The 13,678-nt window shown below is 42.5% G+C and overlaps 1 protein-coding gene and 1 non-coding gene across 2 annotated transcripts in view; both read right to left on the bottom strand.

Annotated features, from left to right (window-relative positions):
• KDM4C (lysine demethylase 4C) overlaps window positions 1-13,678 on the bottom strand; it is a 218,231-nt gene that overhangs the window by 65,645 nt on the left and 138,908 nt on the right. The window lies entirely within an intron of this gene.
• Window positions 7,731-7,868, bottom strand: LOC119948641. The gene has a single exon (XR_005457025.1). It is a non-coding gene; the product is annotated as a small nucleolar RNA SNORA7 (small nucleolar RNA).

Genomic DNA, 13,678 nt, shown 5'->3' with positions numbered 1-13,678 from the left:
AATCTTAATGGGGCAGGAGAGATATTTAGAAAAGAGTCGAGAGAGGCAGCCAATGATCTTTCTCTGGCCTGCCAAGATAACTCGGAAGCTTGGCTATGCCCAGGACCACCCACGTACTTGGATCAAAGGATAGCTGGATGACTATTCAGTCTTGGAATTCTCTGTTGTGAGTCCAGCTGCAGACTGACACAAAGGGACTGTAGCAAAGTGTCGACAATGTGCACTTTCTAAACGCTTAGTACTGTGCTCTGCACACAGTAAGCGCTCGTTGAATGAATGAATATTGCCATGACCCAGAAGGCAATTTCCTTGTTAAGCGCTGGTCTTAGCCGCCTACACTGGCCTGCTATTTTTCATGATTCCTGCTGGGAACACCCTACTTGGTCCTCTCATCAAAAGTCTTCTAAACTGACAGCATAACCCAGACAGACAAGACAGAACCAGGACTGGAAAACAGGTCTCCTGATTTCCAGACCAGTGCTCTTTCTACTGGACCAACAATAGGGCTGTATACATATATCAATCAATCAATCAATCAATCGTATTTATTGAGCGCTTACTATGTGCAGAGCACTGTACTAAGCGCTTGGGAAGTACAAATTGGCATCACATAGAGACAGTCCCTACCCAACAGTGGGCTCACAGTCTAAAAGGGGGAGACAGAGAACAGAACCAAACATACCAACAAAATAAAATAAGTAGGATAGAAATGTACAAGTAAAATAAATAAATAAATAAATAAATAGAGTAATAAATATGTACAACCATATATACATATATACAGGTGCTGTGGGGAAGGGAAGGAGGTAAGACGGGGGGATGGAGAGGGGGACGAGGGGAGAGGAAAGAAGGGGCTCAGTCTGGGAAGGCCTCCTGGAGGAGGTGAGCTCTCAGCAGGGCCTTGAAGGGAGGAAGAGAGCTAGCTTGGCGGATGGGCAGAGGGAGGGCATTCCAGGCCCGGGGGATGACGTGGGCCGGGGGTCGATGGCGGGACAGGCGAGAGCGAGGTACAGTGAGGAGATTAGTGGTGGAGGAGCGGAGGGTGCGGGCTGGGCAGTAGAAGGAGAGAAGGGAGGTGAGGTAGGAGGGGGCGAGGTGATGGAGAGCCTTGAAGCCCAGGGTGAGGAGTTTCTGCTTGATGCGCAGATTGATCGGTAGCCATTGGAGGTTTTTGAGGAGGGGAGTAATATGTCCAGAGCGTTTCTGGACAAAGATAATCCGGGCAGCAGCATGAAGTATGGATTGAAGTGGAGAGAGACACGAGGATGGGAGATCAGAGAGAAGGCTAGTGCAGTAGTCCAGACGGGATAGGATGAGAGCTTGAATGAGCAGGGTAGCAGTTTGGATGGAGAGGAAAGGGCGGATCTTGGCAATGTTGCGGAGCTGAGACCGGCAGGTTTTGGTGACGGCTTGGATGTGAGGGGTGAATGAGAGAGCGGAGTCGAGGATGACACCGAGGTTGCGGGCTTGTGAGACGGGAAGGATGGTAGTGCCGTCAACAGAGATGGGAAAGTTAGGGAGAGGACAAGGTTTGGGAGGGAAGACAAGGAGCTCAGTCTTCGACATGTTGAGCTTTAGGTGGCGGGCGGACATCCAGATGGAGATGTCCTGAAGGCAGGAGGAGATGCCTCATATACATATAGCCAATCGACTGCTGTATGTGTGTATTTATATATTATGCATATACTCTCTTGCTTTGGAAAATGACACTAGTAATAGCAAGAGCCAATCTATGCAGTTGAATGTGGCTGAAAAGACTGATACGTGAACAAAACAATACACTATGTAAATACTACAACAGTGCACTCAACAGGTCTCTGGAGCTAATTCTTCTCCAAAAATGCCCAACTTACTCCTACGGAAAAAAGGAGGCAGCTGAGAAGCTGAGCTCTAAAATGATCTATTTAACAAGCTAAGTAAACTTTCCCTGAGTTTTCAAACTTTTTGTGGTCAAAGGTTTCAAAGTGCCCGGGGCTAAACGTAAAAATCAATTAATGGCGAGCCACAGCCTACTACTTCTAGGTGAAGATAAAACTAAGCTTAAAATAACTCTTGTGGAAAGTAGGTAGATGCAATTATTTGTGTGTTTGGGAATGGGGAAGGGGCAATGAGAGGAGTAAAAATACAAATAGACCAAAACTACACTAGCAAAATGTACATAATGGGAATCTATTTTTGTATTTCCACAGCTTAACTGCTTTATTTCAATTATTTTCCTAGTGAATTTAAGTGGCTTTTTTCACTACACTAATTCTACTACATTTAGGCTCAATTTTTGCGGGGGCGGAGTTTAAACTGTCACGATTTATGCCAACACTTCTCCGTGATGTACTCATCATGTTACCTAAAGTGGGTGACAATAATGGATGGTAACTGATCGTATTTTGGGTCTCTAATAATGTGCAAGTTGTCAATTGTTATCTCCAGTTTCAGAGTAGGTGAGGCACAGATCAATTTCAGCAAACGTGCAGGAAGATTTTGATCCAAAGGATAATACCTAAATTTTTTTTTTATGATTGTATTTCCCTGTGCTGGGGGTTTCTTTCGTCAATAGACTAACATTTTGAATTAAATTCTCCATAAGGAAAAATTCCAAACTTTTAAAATGTCTTGGATCCAAGTTCTACACTATAAAATTGCAAGTATAGTCCATGTGGCATTTTATTAAATATGATCAACCAGAATTGATGGTGGAGGAGCCGGGTGGCGGAGGCGGAAAAAAAAAAATCAGTGGAACAAGGAGAAGTCCAAATATATTGCTGACTTCTCTTCCAACTCACGTATTGTCGACATCTGGGACACAGCAAATCCACTCTAACTCGGCACCTATTTCTGAACTCAAACCCTTAGCACTAAATACACACTTGCCATGATTTCACCAAGCAGATGCTGAAAACACACTTTTGAGGCTCATATCCTTGGACTGCCTATCCCTGTTCCCTCCATTCCAACCCTGGGCATGTCAACTAGTTTACAGCTTGTATCTTGTAGTATACAAACTGTATCTGTTTCAGGATGGAAATTTCAGGATGGAAAGAGTCTGCTGCCTCTCTGAGTCGGCTCAAGGCCGTCCTCCCAGTTTAGGTCAAGCCTCTGGAGGGGGGTGTTCGATAAGAACCCCCTTGCTAAAATATCTAGAATGAGATGTCTTAGAAACCCCTTGCCAAACTAGGCAAAGATAATAAAAGATATGGAAACTCACTAGAATCCAAAAATGAAACTGCCTGAATATTCTGAACTATAGAATTCCGATTACACATATCTGCTCACAAATAATATTTTAATTGGAGATACGATTGGGAAGAAAGTAGATTCCAGTGGAGATATTAAACCACAGACGAAGATTTACCCCACAGAAACTCCACAGTACATTATTAACCCTAACCACTTCCCTGACCTACCTACTCATCAACTTAATTAGGGAACATGTCAATCAATGGTACTTACTGAGCGCTTACTGTGTGCAGAGCACAGTATTAAGCATTTGGATTTACCCATGTGGAGCCATCTCTGAAGAGGTAGATGAAGAACCCCTTTTCACTGACCAGTGTCTGGAGAGAAAAGAGGCAGCTAACAATCTTTCCCCCAAGATAATGGAGGGGCTTGACTCTGATCAGAGCCACCCCCTACTGTGGTGCAAAGAGGTCATGAGTCAGCTCATCTCCTTCCTGGGAAAGCTGGATTCTCCCTTATTCCCTGCAATTCCCTTTCCAATTTTCAACAAGACCTATAGGATGTTCTGACACACAATGCTTTCCATATACACTTATTATAGATTCTGGTTGGTCAACAGTACTTAGATTTCCAAAATGACCATGGCACGGAGAGACCAAAATGATTTCTGAGAGTGATAACCAGGGATTAGATTGTTTTAAAAAGTTCTTCCTTAAGGCTGGCTAGTACTTTTAAATATTCTGTGGCAGAAATATTTGATGTTCATAAACATGTAAAAATAGCATATACATACGTGTAATAGCTAAAGAAGTTATTTTTGGTAGCGCACACAAGAAACTTTTCTTTGTGTTCAGTGAATTACTGAAAAAGCATGGACAGGAAATCCATAAATGATCAAAATATGTCATTTAGATATCAGTTTCAACTTCTTTCATTTCCAAATATTTTAAACAGATTTACTAGCCAGTGGCAAAATTAAATGATCTGAACCTCTTTCCTTTCCCTAACAGTCCCACTACCGTCTCTCCGACCCACAGTCTTCCACCCAGCAACTGCCAGAAGTGATGAGCAATGAAATGGTCAAAATAATAATATCCCAGTACTAAGTGCTGGAAGAGGTACAAGATTAGCAGGTTGAATGCAGAACCTGACCCCCAAGTGCCTCACTGCCTAAATAGGACAGGGAACAAGTATTTAAATCTCATTTTACAGATGAGGAAACTGAGGCACAGAAACATTACTTGCCTTGCCCAAGGTCACACAGCAGGAAAGTGGAAGAGCCTGGATGAGGACACAGGCCTGTGCTTTTTCCACTAGGCCATGCTGCTTCTCAGCAGCTGGCAGAAGAGGAGACCTTGATAACCCATTGATGTAATCAACTGGTCCTAAATAATCTTATGCTGACTAAATCTTGACAAATATTGGGTTTCACTGAGCACAGAGAGATGGGGAAATTTTCTTTAAAACACAGAACTGGAAATTTTCTTAAGCCAGAATTCACCCTAAACGTTTTCCTGGAATTTAAAACAATATGAATAGGTATTTCAACTTTCTACTCCATATTAAATTGTGGCTAATTCCAGTAATACACGGACTTCAGTGAATTGCTACTTTACAGAAACTGTCTTCTCCAACCAAAAGCAGTACCAATAACGCTGAAGACTCTTCCTTTTGGCATTTCTCCCATTATCCAACTCTAACCTTCAACTGGAGTCAGGGCACTTTCAGATTTTCATCTTTACTGCACTCCTTCCCAACTCAACCTACTCTCATAGTTCTCTAACTATGAATGAACCAAAACAAGACCATGGGATTAATCTTACTTCCTTAAGAATTTGAGTGCTTCTCTTTGTATTGATGTTGTGGCTGTCAGAACAACTTTTTAGTTCATTCTATCTACCTCCTTCATGATTCTGTACAGTCACAGTAGTCATTATTTATTAAGCACCCACATGGTGCAGAACACTGGGACATGGGGATATTGGGAACGTGCTTGGGAGGTGCAAAATAGAGCAGTGGCATATACCCTGCTCACAGGAAACTTTCATTCTCTAGTGGGGCAGACAAACATAAACATCTACATAGGAAGAGTCAAATCTTCAAATTGATTCCTCAGGGTTCATTCTTTCCAGGATTCTTTCCATCCTGGAGAGTCTTATTATTTGCAGCCCCTCCTGTAAAGTTTTTCCATCTCCCCGGTCATCTTGGTTTCCTTCCTCTATGCCTTCTCCAGCTCTATTATGTCCTCCTTAAAACGCAGGCAGCCGGAACCACATATAACCTAGTAGAAAGAGCATGGGCATGGGAGCTAAGAGACCCAAGTTCTAGTTCCAATTTCATCACTTGCCTGTTGTGTGACCTTGGGCAAGTCACTTAACTTATCTGTGCTTCAGTTTCCCCACCTGTAAAACAGGGATAAAAGTATCTGCTCTCCACCCTCAGTCCGTAAGCGTCAATGTGGGACTGTGTCTGATGTGCATATATTGTATCTCTCAGCACTTAGTACAGTGCTTAGCACATAGCATTTAAATAATAATAATTGTGCTATTTGTTAAGCACTTACTATGCTCAGTACTAGCATTGTGGTAGATAAAAGAATCAGGTCAGACACAGTCCCTGTATTACATGGGGCTCACAGTCTAAATAAATAAATAAATAATAGTGGTATTTGTTAAGAGCTTACTATGTGCCAAGAACTGTTCTAAGCCCTGGGGTAGATACAAGGTAATCAGGTTGTCCCACATGGGGCTCACAGTCTTAATCCCCATTTTACAGATGTGGTAACTGAGGCACAGAGAAGTGGCTTGCCCAAGGTCACACAGCAGACAGAGGGAAGGAGAGCAGGTTATGATCATCATCACCACCACTACCACCACCACCACCAGGATTTTATACCCTCTTCTTCCCTATGACTTCCCTGATAAATCAGGCTCAGAATTTCACTGGCCAGCCAGTCTCTCAAGTGTATAAAATTTTGCTCAATTCAAATAATTTAGAAACTCATTAACTATTACAACAATTGCTTAAATGGAAAACTATACATCTAACCTCAAAGAGACTTTCAGACCATGTTGCCTAACTAAACTACAGTGCTTACAATCAGGGTAATCATTGCCTCATTTTCATGAAGTATCAGTGGTAGTAGTAACAGTATTTATTAAGCCCTAAATAAATTCAGAGCTTTCATTCAATTCATTCAGTCATATTTATTGAGTGCTTACTGTGTGTACAGCGCTGTATTAAGTGCTTGGGAGAGTACAATACAACAATGAACAGACACAATTCCCTGCTCACAACAAGCTTACAGTCTAAGCACTGTACTAAACACTGAGAGAAAAAACACAGGTGGGAATTGAACATGGTCCCTGTTCCTCTGTGTTCACTCAAGCTGCTAAATATGTGGCCAATTTCTCTGGGCATGTGCTTGTCAGCTGGGTGGGCAAAGAGGAATTCTTCCCCACTATCTGCACTAGGCACCATCCTAAATATTCCTTAACCGCCAAAAGAGCTTCAGTTCCTCATTAATTTAGATGAACTGCATTCTACACTATATGGCAAAGAGAGGGTTTTACCGACCAATGATGCATGATGACCACCAAAATGCAGAAATAAGGTTATTGTAGGACCTTAAGATGATTTCTACATTGAGGGCATTACAGTGGTAAAATGAAAATTATTTTGTCTACAAAATATTTCTACATTGGACTAATTATCAATTCATATTTTATGTGGTATTTTAGTCACATAGAAAGGCAAATAATGAAGGGAAATTTTGATTTATGGGAAAAAATCATGTTTCAATTAATCCCTTAGCAATATATGTATTCAAGGGACTGCTATGTATATGTGTCTTGTCTTATGACATCGAGTCATTCATTCATTGAATCGTATTTATTGAGCATTTACTATGTGCAGAGCACTGTACTAAGTGCTTGGAGAGTACAATACAGCAAATAAATAGAGACAATCCCTGCCCACAACGGGCTCACAGTCTAGAGGGGGGGAGACAGACATCGATACAAGTAAACAGGCATGAATATAAATAGAATTATAGATATATTATCAATCGTATTTATTGAGCGCTTACTATATGCAGAGCACTGTATATTCATATTTACATAAGTGTTGTGGGGCGGGGAGTGGGGGAAGAGTAAAGGGAGCGAGTCAGGGAGACGCGGAAGGGAGTGGGAACTAAGGAAAAGTGGGGCTTATTCTGGGAAGGCCTCTTGAAGGAGGTGTGCCTTCAATAGGACTTTGAAGTGGGGGAGAGTAATCACCAGATTTAAGGAGGGAGGGCGTTCCAGCCCAGAGGAAGGACATGGGCCAGGGGTCAACACCGAGCCAGGCGAGTCGTCTCCGACCCATAGTGACACCATGGCCCCATCTCTCCCAGAAGGTCCCACCTCCATCTGTAATCGTTCTGGTAGTGTATCCATAGAGTTTTCTTGGTAAAAAATATGGAAATGATTTAGCATTGCCTCCTTCCGTGCAGTAAACTTGAGTCTCTGCCCTCGACTCTCTCCCATGCTGCTGCTACCCAGCACAGGGGAGTTTTCACTTGTACCAGATTGCCTTCCACTCTCTAGCCACTGGCTAAGCTAGGAATGGAATGGGTATGGCTCTGCTTGACCCTCCCTCCCATAGTCAAGACTGGTAGAGTACTGCAAACTCTCCAGGTGCAACTCTGAGGGGGGATGTATGTATGAGAGGTATATAAACTAAGCTCTGAGACTGGATGGTATTATAAATACATCCACCTAACCTACAACATGAGGGCTGCATTCTTGCAAAACCCCAGAGCACATACACGCATACCTTTCCTCCCTACACCATGACACGTTGTTTATAACAATAATAATTGTGGTACGTGTTAAGCACTTACTATGTGCCAAGCACTGTACTAAGAGATGGGGTAGATATAAGATAATCAGGTCCCACATGGGGCTAACAGTCTAAGTAGGAGGGAGAACTGAATTTGAAACCCCAGTTCCAATGGGGTAGCTAAGACGCAGAGTAGTTAAGTGACTCACCCAAGGCAGCAGAGCAGAATTAGAACTCAGGTCCTCTGACTCTCAAGCCCATGTTCTTTCACCTAAGCCACACAGTTTCTAGATAGGCTGTCTTAACAATGGGCAAGATGCATACTGAAAACACACTTAGGACAGATCTGAATTCATATGCAAATCACACTATGTCTTCCTTTGCTCCACCACATTTAGACAATTCGATAAGCTTTTAAAAAAATTGTGGTATTTGTTGAGCACTTACTATGTGCCAGTTACTATACTAAGCTCGGGCTGGGGGGAATACAAGCAAATTGGGTTGGACAAATCATCATTCATTCATTCAATCGTATTTATTGAGCGCTTACTGTGTGCAGAGCACTGTACTAAGCGCTTGGGAAGTACAAGTTAGAAACATATAGAGACGGTCCCTACCCAACAGCGGGCTCACAGTCTAGAAGGGGAAGACAGACAACAAAACATATTAACAAAATAAAATAAATAGAATAAATATGTACAAATAAAATAGAGTAATAAATACATACAAATATGCATACATATATACAGGTGCTGTGGGGAGGGGAAGGAGGTAAGGCGGGGGGGATGGGGAGTTTTCTTGGTAAAAATACGGAAATGATTTAGCATTGCCTCTGTCTGCGCAGTAAACTTGAGTCTCTGCCCTCCTATACACATCATTAAAACTGACTAAAAGTATTAAATTGAGAAACACTTTAATTATAATTAGTATCAGATTAGCATATTCAGGAATAGATATTCTGTTGTAAGAAGTCACAAGTTAAATGTTTTCTAAGCATCATAAAACAAATCATCAGACAATTCACACTCATGTTCAATTTCCCCAGTGCAGGCTTCCTGCCTTCTAAAAAGAAGAGAAAGGACACTCCAGAAAGAGCACCCTTAGTTTTCCTGATGCTCTGAGGTAAGTGTATGCAAGCAGACCTGGGGTGCCTGGAATCCTCCTATTTTCCAGGGCAATCCAAATCAATTTAGCCGGGGCAATAAGTAGTTCTGAGGAGAGCTGAGACCCATCTGCTTTGCCAAAAGGCTTACCTTGAAATGCAGGGCCTTCTGAGAAGGGTTGTAAGAGGGGACCAAAATCGCCAGAGGCCCTCAGGATTAATCAAATGTGAGGAACATCCCTGAGGGGACAATAAAATTAATGACTTCTCAGTAATGAAGTCTCCTTTGGGCCATAAGGAAAGAAGTTGCAGTGAGCTGCAGAAACTAAATGGCTTGTTTTCATCCACAAAGACCAAAAGAAAGCCAACCAACTGAAACAAAACTCAGCTTTACATTTCCCTTCCATTGTGCTTATTTTTAGAACTATCCTCTCGTTTTTTTCCTAAACAATGTTCTAGAATACCTGCTGAAGCATTTCTATTTTAAGTGAGTTTTCCTTAATGTGGGGAAAATTAATGCGATAAAAAAACACAGGCCTTCTTTATATTTTTTGCCACTCCATCTCTTCCTTCACCTAATGAATGGTATTTATTGAGCACTTACTGTGACTAGAGCACTGTACCAAGCACTCGGGAGAGTACAATACAAAAAGATTTGGGAGACATATTCCCTGCCCACAATAAGTTTACTGTCTGGAGGGGGAGACAAACAAATTACAGACGGGAAAATGCAAGGGGAAAATGAGGGATTTGAACCCTCAACAGCTCAAGAGCTGTTGAGCTAAGGGTGGGGTGAATACCAAGTGCTTCAAGAGAGAGCAAGTGGAAGCAGCACATGGCTTGGTGGAAAGAGCACAGACCTACTAGTCAGAGGACCTGGGTTCTAAACCCAACTCTGCCACTTGCCTCCTGGGTGACCGTGGTCAAGTCACTTACCTCCTCTGTGCCCCAGTTTCCTCATCTGTAAAATGGGCATTCAATACCTGCTCTTCATCATTCATTGATTCGATCGTATTTATTGAGAGCTTACTGTGTGCAAAGCACTGTACTAAGCACTTATATTTTGAATGTGAATTTAGAATATATTTAGAATATTTATAATCCATCATATTTAGAATGTGAACCCTGGTTGGTACCGGGACTGTATCCAACCTGAATACCTCATATTTAGCCCTGTACTCGGCACACTGCACACCACTCCCCTCCTCAAAAATCTCCAGTGGTTGCCTATTAGCCTTCACATGAAGCAAAAACTCCTCACTCTCGGCTTCAAAGCTCTCCATCACCTTGCGCCCTCCTACCTCACCTCCCTCCTCTCCTACAGCCCAGCCCGCAGACTCCGCTCCTCTGCTTCTAACCTCCTCACTGCGCCTCATTCTCGCCTGTCCCACCATTGACCCCTGGCCCACGTCCTACCTCTGGTCTGGAATGCCCTCCCTCCACACATCCACCAAACTAGCTTTCTTCCTCCCTTCAAAGCCCTACTGAGAGCTCACCTCCTCCAGGAGGCCTTCCCAGACTGAGCCCCCCTTTTCCTCTGCTCCTCCTCCCCTCCCCAACACCCCCACTCCCTCCCTCTGCCCTACCCCCTTCCCCTCCCCACTGCTCTTGTGTATATTTGTACATATTTATTTCTCTATTTTATTAATGATGTGTATATATCTATAATTCTGTTTATTTTGAGGGTATTGACACCATCTACTTGTTTTGTTTTGTTGTCTGTCTCCTCCTTCTAGACTGTGAACCCATTGTTGGGTAGGGGTTGTCTCATTTGTTGCTGAATTGTATTTTCCAAGCGCTTAGTAGAGTGCTCTGCACACAGTAAGCACTCAATAAATATGATTGAATGAATTAATGAATGAAATGGAGGCAGTAGATGTAGACAACTTGCTCAAGGAGTTTGGAGAGGAATAGTAGGAGGGAGATGGGGTGATAACTGGAAGGAGCCGTGGGGTCAAGGGGAGGATTTTCTTTCTTAGGCTAGGGGAAATATGAGAATGTTTGAAAGCAGTGGGGGGAAAAGCCTTTGAGGAGTGAACAGTTGAAGGTGCAAACAACATGGTGTAGTGGATAGAGCATGGGCCTGAGGGTCAGAAGGTCATGGGTTCTCAACCTGGCTCCGCCACTTATCCGCTTTGTGGCCTTTTTGCCACTTATCTGTGCCTCAGTTACCTCACCTGAAAAATGGGGCTAAAGACTGTGAGCCCCATATGGGACAGGGACTGTGTCCAACCCAACTTGCTTGTATCCACCCCAGCGCCTGGCACATAGTAAGCACTTAACAAATACCACTATTATTATTATTATTTAATAAGGTGCACAGGAATGGGAACAGAGATGCCAATGGAGGGGGATTTTGACAGGAGGCAAGAACTCTCCTCGAGGTACTGATAGGAAAGATGGGAGAGTTGAAGAAGGGGCAATAGGAGGGAGGGATTGGAGAGGAGCAGGAGAGATTTATTGTACTCTACCAAGTGCTTAATACAGTGCTCTTTACCCATTAAGTGCTCAATAAATATGATTGATTGAAAAATGCCTGTTTCTTGCTTTCAGACCTAAGGGTTATTTTAAATTAGCTTTAATGGTCCTTGAGGTATTTTTCACATCACAGTTAATCAAGGAGAAGGGCAGATCTAAGGAAGAATGCAACGAGTATGATTAGGTAAGTAAAATGAGGATAAGCAGGAGCATATATAAGTAGAAAAGAAAGGTAAGGGAATGCAGTGGTGATGAAGCACGACTAAACACAGGAGGAGCCACTGACAGCGAGGAAGAAATGAAGCAGAAATGAGTAAACAGAGAGGCACTGGAAGAAAGGCTAACTCAAGAGAAGCAAAGACCCTGATGAAAGTACACACAGTGGTTCTGAATGCCTTTCTGTGTACATACACATGACATAAAAATATGTTTCATATAGAATGCAAACTGGATTATTTGCAGGATATGATGAATTTCTCAATCTGAGTGCTCCATGACTGACTTGGGCTGTGTTATCATTCATGAATTATTTTTCTTGTCACAGAGGTAACGGCTCTATATTAGTAATAACTGCAGTATTTGCCAAGCATTCACTAGGTGTCAAACCCTTTACTAAGTGCTGGGGTACATAGAGGATAATCAGATCAGACACAGTCCCTGTGCTACATGGGGCACACAGTCTAAGAAGGGCAGAGAACAGGTACTGAATCCCCATTTTGCACATGAAGAAACTGAGGCAATGTGAAGCTAAGTGTCTCGCCCAAGGGGACACAACAGGCAAGTGGCAGACCTGGGATTAGAACCCGTGTCCCCTGAATTACAGGCCCGTGCTCTATCCAATAAACCATACAGCTTCTTTATGTACAACACTATATTAATGGGTCCCATCTTGAGGCAAACGGGTGGCAGGATGGAGTCCTCAGATTTGTGACTTGACTTGCCTATTGTGCAACATCTGGTCATCACTGCTTAAGCACAACAGTTTCACTTGCCAGGAATATATACTGTCATTTAGATAATCAGCAGTCGGAGGGTGACTTTCATTGGAGATATTTCATTTGCATTAAGAGAAATAACAAACCATATAAATCCCAGTATGTTTCATTTTTCTACTAGTAATCTGGCATGCCTTGAATAACTAAGCAATAAGGAGCATCCATGGATAGTACAGAATGGCCAAATGCTTTATACAGAATTTCCTGAGGTAACATTGCATATTTCAAATTCCTGCCATGTGACTGTCACAAAAATACAGAGCATCATTTGTAAATCAGTCAAAATACACAAATAGTTTCAAAATTCCAGGCAGACATTTTCCAAGCACCTGTCTGTGAAACATGCCACTTAAAGGCATTTGAATTGCTTTTCTCAGTATGATATGCTCTTAGTGTCAAGCCTTACTCTTGCTAACAACTAGAATGGGGATGCAAATGAGGTTCTGAAATCTTATTGGAAAATTTGGAAAGCTTCTTGATAGAAAAGCTATAATTACTAATGTCTTACAACTGCTGTTCTAGGTTGCATGTATGGAATGAACATTTTTAAGTAAATAAGTGAAAAGAGCCACACAGTTTTCCCTGAGGTGTGAGCACCAGCTCCCAAATAACAAAAACAACCTAAACTTCCATCCAATTAGTCTTTTCTCTACTCTGACTTGACTAATGATGACTTTGCTGATAAACTCAGCTATTGACTTTCTCCTCAGAGCACATACCTACCTAAACTTAAGTGCTAAACCCACAATATTGATCAGGCGGGTGGAACAATCCTCATCATGAAATGTTGGTTCAGCACCCATGTTTCAAGTTGATAATAATAATAATAATGGTATTTGTTAAGCACTTACTATGTACAAAGCACTGTTCTAAGCACTGGGGAGGTTACAAGGTGATCAGGTTGTCCCACAGGGGGCTCACAGCTTTAATCCCCATTTTACAGATGAGGTAACTGAGGCATAGAGAAGTTAAGTGACTTGCCCAAAGTCACACAGCTGACAGTTGGTGGAGCCGGAATTTGAACCCATGACCTCTGACTCCAAAGCCCATGCTCTTTCCACTGAGCCACGCTGCTTCTCAAATACACTGAGTTTAGAGTTATTTACAC

The sequence above is a fragment of the Tachyglossus aculeatus genome, chromosome X4 (genome assembly GCF_015852505.1).
Source record: "Tachyglossus aculeatus isolate mTacAcu1 chromosome X4, mTacAcu1.pri, whole genome shotgun sequence".
In the NCBI taxonomy this organism is placed as follows: domain Eukaryota; kingdom Metazoa; phylum Chordata; class Mammalia; order Monotremata; family Tachyglossidae; genus Tachyglossus; species Tachyglossus aculeatus.
The sequence above is the reverse complement of the archived record's forward strand: the minus strand, read 5'-3'. Positions and strand labels throughout refer to the sequence as shown.